This window comes from Mesocricetus auratus, unplaced genomic scaffold (assembly GCF_017639785.1).
Source record: "Mesocricetus auratus isolate SY011 unplaced genomic scaffold, BCM_Maur_2.0 Super-Scaffold_100024, whole genome shotgun sequence".
Taxonomy (NCBI): domain Eukaryota; kingdom Metazoa; phylum Chordata; class Mammalia; order Rodentia; family Cricetidae; genus Mesocricetus; species Mesocricetus auratus.
The window spans coordinates 26,856,748-26,863,404 of NW_024429205.1; positions in this window are offsets into that span (position 1 = coordinate 26,856,748).

The window sequence follows — 6,657 nt, forward strand, 5'->3', positions numbered from 1 at the left end:
CAAGATGTTCTTCCTAAGCATATAGGAGAGATGACCAGAGACCGACTTGTCTCACCATGAATAAAAGTAAGTAATTTCTCCCTTATGTTCTGTCAGTCAGTTATGTGGTAAAAGAAAATAAGAGTAAGTATGTATGAAATTATCATATATGAAACAAGACCTTATTTGTAATAGATACTTGTTATAGGATTTTAAAATGTCACTCATGTTATTGGATAAATGTAAGTGTGATTATTTATGTTTCTTTCCATGATTATCCAACCTGCATCTCTTGAGGGTTGAGATGAGAATTGTTAATTTTGCAGGCTTTCTTCTTTCCCATTGAATATCAATACATACAAGACATCCATCAAGCTGGTTTCTATGTCACGCTACATTTTAAATTTGAGTGTGGATTCTTGCTGCTGATCGTAATTCAATTTTTCATGAGATATTTTAACTGGCAACATTTCATATAGTTTCTTAGTATGCAAATTATTTTTGCCATTGTTTGCGCACTCAGAATTTTCTTCTGATAATTTTTCAGATCACAAACCTATTTTTTGAAACAGCATTCATCTATCAGTTAGAATAAAATTGAATTCCATTGCAGAATCTTCTTCTTCAGCAAATATTGTATCTTCCATTGGAATCTTTGTTGCCAGTTTTCCTCCACGCAGATTTCTTCTTCTTTTTCTCACAAAACAAAGTACAAAAGTGAACATGTCTTCCATTCCAATCTCTAAGTGAAAGTAACAACACACAAACCACCAGTGCGTTGGTATACAATTTCAAAAGTAAATAATTTATAGATTATTATTATTATATTAATATTTTCAATTAGCTGTGTGTTTGTGTGTGTGTGTGTGTGTGTGTGTGTGTGTGTATGTGTGCAGATCTCTGCGTGCAAAGGCATCTGATTCCTCTGGAAAAGAATTGCTTTCAAACTGGATTGCAGGTGGTTGTGAGCCAAGCAATAAAGGTGTTGGGAACTGAACCCAGCTCTTCTGCAGGAGCAGTACATACTCATAGCCAGTACTGCATTTCTCCAACCCTTTTATTGACAGATCTGAAGGAACTTTCGTTAAATTTGATAAGCATTTCATTTTGTTTAGTTCACTTTCGTCACTGTTATTACACCCTCCACCCAAATTCTTGTGAATGCTTTCCCTTCACTGGAGTTACCCTTAAAGAGTTGTAGTTTTAATATTAAAATTTAACATTTTTTTAATGTAACTAATTAATTAGGACTACCAAATAAGTAATTCTTCAAATATGAAGCTGCTTTTATACATACTAATAAGCTACTATACACCTACATACATACATACACACACACACACATATATATGTATATATTCTTTGTGGAAGCTTAAAAAGATATCTTCCTATGACAGAACACAGACATTTATTAACTGTTGCCTAACTATAAGTATCTAGATATTCACTTATTTTTTCCACCGTTAATGTTTTTCTCTTTTCACTGCTCAGAATATTTGCATGGTTTAAGCAATATTATTATTAATGTCTATTATTACATATCATACTTATCATTAGTCATAATTTAGGAAGTGTCAATGTGTGTTTCACATGAATAAAGGAAACAGCTAAATGCACTGTTCAAATTAACCAATGTTTTCATGGAGGTTGCCTCAGTGTCTAATAATAAAAATTAATTGAAGTCGCTGTAATTCTTATTCCATTACAAAATTTTTAGTGGCCTGCCAGACATGGCTTCAAGTCTCTTTAAAAGTTGGGTCATGAGCAAAATCTCATGTCCATTTTGCCCAGTGTTGTCTCTACACAGTGTCTCCTACATGTCTCAAATATCAAAGATATTTTCCCTTTGAGTGTCAAAAGTATTTTCTAGTATTCTGATCACCATGCATTTACTCTGGTATTGCTTTCACGCTCCTGGGTCATGACAAACCAAAAGGGTCTAATCTTCTCACAGAGAGTTTGTATCTCTACCATAGATCAAGCAGTCTCCGCAACATATCTGAATCATGTAATGAAAGCAAATGCACAGCCAGGTCAAAGGTTGAGAATTGAAGACTGTAAACTTCTAAGTCCGGTAATCTGAAGAGTAATTCTTAGAGCCCAGATGTGCCAAGAAACCTCATTAAAACACAGGTTCTACAATACAGAATGAAGTGCCTGGCTTACCATTATCACTGCCACCCCAACATCCTAATGCTATGAATAGGCGCCATTGTGAAAATAAAGCATCCATTTCCATCTAGATTTCAGTTTTGCTTTAAAAATCATAGTTAATATCCTCATATTGGATGCTACTTAAATTGTCACAGAAGCGAGTTACATCATTGAGATATTTAATAGGTCTGACGAAATGAGTCAAATTTATATTTGAAAGTAGATCATATTGTACATAATTCTCTTACTTCTTCCTTGGGATTTTTCTTAAAGAAAAGAATTCCTACTGTTATTATAACAAGATTAGCAAAACGGAGCTCTTTCCTCATAATTATTTGACCAAGAATTTAATGGTATTTATAAATGGTCAGCATTGGTTATATTCTGGATCACTTTTACAACTCCCCCCACACACATATACATACCCTATTTTGTAGTTGTGAATGATGCATGCTGGTTGTCTTTTCATGCCTCTTGACCCCATTACCCATCAACTTTCATTGTTTAGCATTCACAAGTTGAAATATAGCAATTTGTTATAAGTTCTTCTTTTCATTCTCTTAATTATTTGTTTTAACCTAAATTATACACACATTTCATTTAAATATAGCTAAGAGAAGTTTCCAGAACAATTGCTATGTCTGAAGAATTACTATCTGATAAACTTATTTTTCTAAAATATCATGCATATCTTTTGCATTCTTCTTTGCATTGCTAACAGCAGCATTCTCAACCCCTGAGAGATTTACTTTGCCAGGTTACATCCAACTCACACTGGAAAATACTGCACCTGAGTATTTAGCAAGTCCTTAAAGTTTCCTCACAGGCTGTCCCTTGTCTCTTTGATTACTATCACCACTTTGTTGTATCCCTCCCATTTCTGAATCTCTTATTCAATGACTAATCCCCAATGAGCCAATTAGTTTTACTTCCTTTGGGCCCTGCCTTTATTCTTCTTTTCTCATTGTGTTTGTGCTCTTCAGGGATACCTGAGGTAAATTTTATTTTTTCTCTTTTTTACTGTCTTCCAACTCCACTGTAGGTTTTCCTTTCTTTAGAAGGTCATCTAATTTTCCTGCCATAGTGAAATGAAATTCAGTCAGCATCCATAGCTACTTAACAGAAGCTGGCAACGGATGATTTCCTTGGACAGGATTCACATTTCTTTATTAATCATTTGTCTTTAGGACAACTTTTACAGAGGTCAAGACTATTACTATGTTCTCATAAAAATAAATTTCTTTCACCCATCCAACATTGCGAATGCACTGGGTATATGTTTTTGGGAACATTTGAGGTTATGTATACTCTCCTCTTCCTTGGAAAAGAAAAGGGAAACCTGGGTATTATCTACTTTCTTCTTTCCTTGCCTGGGTTTTATATACATGTTTAAACCTCAGCTAGAACCTGTCTTGGTAGTGCACACCATGACAATTCATAGGAGTTTGAGGCACAAGCATCATGGTTTTAAGGCTAGCCTCAACACATAGCTAAACCTTATCACAAAAAAATAAAAATAAAAACCAATTTATCCTATGAGTTCACTGCATTTTTTCATAGCACTTTATGATAGCCAAGGGCCTAGAAGCCATAAATCATTTGTCTTGCTATACTATTTTTCCCCTCATGGATTAGGTACTGTCAGTAAGAACACAACTGTACCAGTACCAACACAGACCTTGTTTTTAACCTCTAAAAAGTATGCAGAAGAAAGTTAGAGTCAGCTATTAGGATAGATTACCAGAGGAATGGCATGTATTTTGAGCACCTTTGATTGTGTATTCGACAAAAAAAATCAATGCTAAAAAGTAACTCCAGTTATTGGTTTTGTCAGCCCATTCTTTGCCAATTTGCTCTTCGCTCCCCTCTCTCTCTGTCGCTGGGTTATTGTATGAAGAGCGGCAATATTCATGAGTACAAAATTTAAGTGGAGCAATTCATCATTGGCTGCATCACATCAACAAATTCAAGATAAAATAACATCACACACACCCACACACACAAACACTGCATTTAACTAAATCTCCTTTCATAGAAAATATCTTTACATTGCCACATGAAGCCAATGTCCCATCTGTATTGTGGGTTTTTTCTTGCTTCTCTTAAATAGCAAAATGTTCACAAAATTAATCCCACACACACACTGCTGTACCTAGTTATGATGGGGCAGATTACTTAACAGCAAATACTAGCTCCTCAGTAGTCTACAAGATACATAAAACAGGTTTTCATTTCCATTATTAACATAATTCTGTGGCCCAAAGACATTAACTGATTTTCCCATTAGTAGAAATGACCCCTCAGACTGGACTAATTTCCCAAAACTCCAATTATATTCCCCCAACAAATCAGCCCTGTGGTGAAGTCATCTCTATTTCTGACCAATGCAATAATTCTCATTTCTTCTTACTTTTCAATGACACAGGAGTTCATAGGGGAACCTGTAGTCAGGTCTATGTTGTCCCACAAATATATTGTGATTACTCAGCCTGTGATATGTGTTCATGAGAACCTGTGAAACAGCCATTGCTTGAAGCTCAAATCATTAGCACCAACTGAAGCTGCAGTTACTGGTAGCTCAGAAATCTTATTTCTACAGAAGAGAAAAGATGTGTGCCTGACAGAAGGAAGTTGGTGAGTGCCAAGTTGCAATGTAATGACAGGATGGATTAATCTTGAGAACAACATATAGCAAAGACAAAAGAAAAGTACACTTTTCAGCTACTATGACCTAATAAAACTGAAATGAATTATGAAGAGGCAAAATTACCTAAGGCATGTTGTTTGTCTCACAGTTGTATTCCTCATTGTCTCCACATCAGACTCGCAAGCAGTTTGGTACAGATAGGATGAAAAATGATACTGGATAGCTGAGTGTATACAGTGGGAGAGGCTGGGTTACATGAGCAATTGGGAATTTCTGATCTGACGTCCATGGCCGCATCTTGTTCTGATAGATATGTTTCTTGGGATGAGCTCTAGAAACTGAAAGAAAAAGGTAAGCCTCCTTCCTTGCTCACACTGGTCCTGTCACTGTCCTGGAAGGGCACATCTGCCTGCTCTCTCCAAGTCGCATCACAACAAACGCCCTGGTAACCTTTGTCTTCCTAGATCCTGAGATGAGAATTCTGGAACACCCTTGAGTCATCAAGTATTTTTGACCCCTTTCATAGAATCTTTTCTTTCATTTGGACTCTTCAACTTCTTAGGAGATGTGCGTTGTATACTTAATATAGAAGTTTCCTTCAGGTTAATAGCCTTGGGTGGTCAACTCTCATCTTCAGTCTCTACTTCCATCTACAAAAGCCTAAACTCAATTACTCAAAAGTTCTAACTATTTTCAAGTAGGTTAAACACATCACATTCCAGCGGAAAGCTTACCAGTAAAGGTTAAAAAATTATAAAATTCTAGCTATAAAAAAGAGCTAATATCTGGCGTGCCATAAAAATTATCACACCTTAAATGAAAACAAAAAATGTAAATGCTGAAAAACTAGTTAAAAGAAACAAATCACAGTGTTATAGAAATGAAAATTTAGATGCAATATAAGTATATCTCATAAATGCATGCCAATTATTCATGGAAGCTAGGTAAAGTATAGCTGTATTAAAGTGATATATAAGGATCTAAATTGAAACCTTAATGATGGATTAGCATGGATGAAATAGTCTATATTAATTATCAATAATTCTTATGCAGCTGTTCTTTTTGGGATGAGTGGTGAAATACTGAGAGCAAACTGGCCTTTCATAAAACATCCTTGCCTTCTTGTCAATAGCCCCAAGCTCTCCTTCACTGTAGGAGATGATAAGCTAAATTGGCTCTGTCTGGAAATGTAAGTCTAGATCAGCTCCTGAGATAATGTTTTATTCCAACATTTAGCAGTGTTCTTGACACTGGTGTGGGGAGTAGAGGTAAGGATGAGGATAGCAAAAGAAATATAAAAATGGAAGAAAGTTTAAAGAAAGGACGATGTAGGAATAGGAGAAAAAAATTCTTTTCTTAGTCCCAGAATTGGTAGCTTCTTTCAATGGTTCTAAAGGTCTCAAAATGCTCAGGTTGTAGGACAGTGGTAGATCACTTGCCTAGGATATGTAAGCCCTTATGTTGGAAAGTATTGCTCCAACAAATAAATAAAAATTTCAAGAGAATTAATTTACCTCGTAGAAAGGTAATGCAAATATGTGGGTTCATTTTTCAAGGCCCGATCAAATGAACACTTTTAATTATATCTTCTTTTTGTCAAGTGAAGGCAAATTGAAAGCAATCATTATGCAGTAGTTTGAATTCATTGATTTAAATATCAAAGTGACATATAATTTGTACACAGCACTCTTAAACACTACAAAGCCCTGTGCTGAAGCAGCAGTAAATTAACGAAGAAAAGCAAAATCTTCAATGACGAATGGGGCTCTTCAATCATCTCCATCACTCAGACGCTAAAATCAGTACACAAGAAAAACACAACTTACAGAGGCACCTGTAAACCCTGTGACTCACAAAGATGGACCAGCGAGACACCG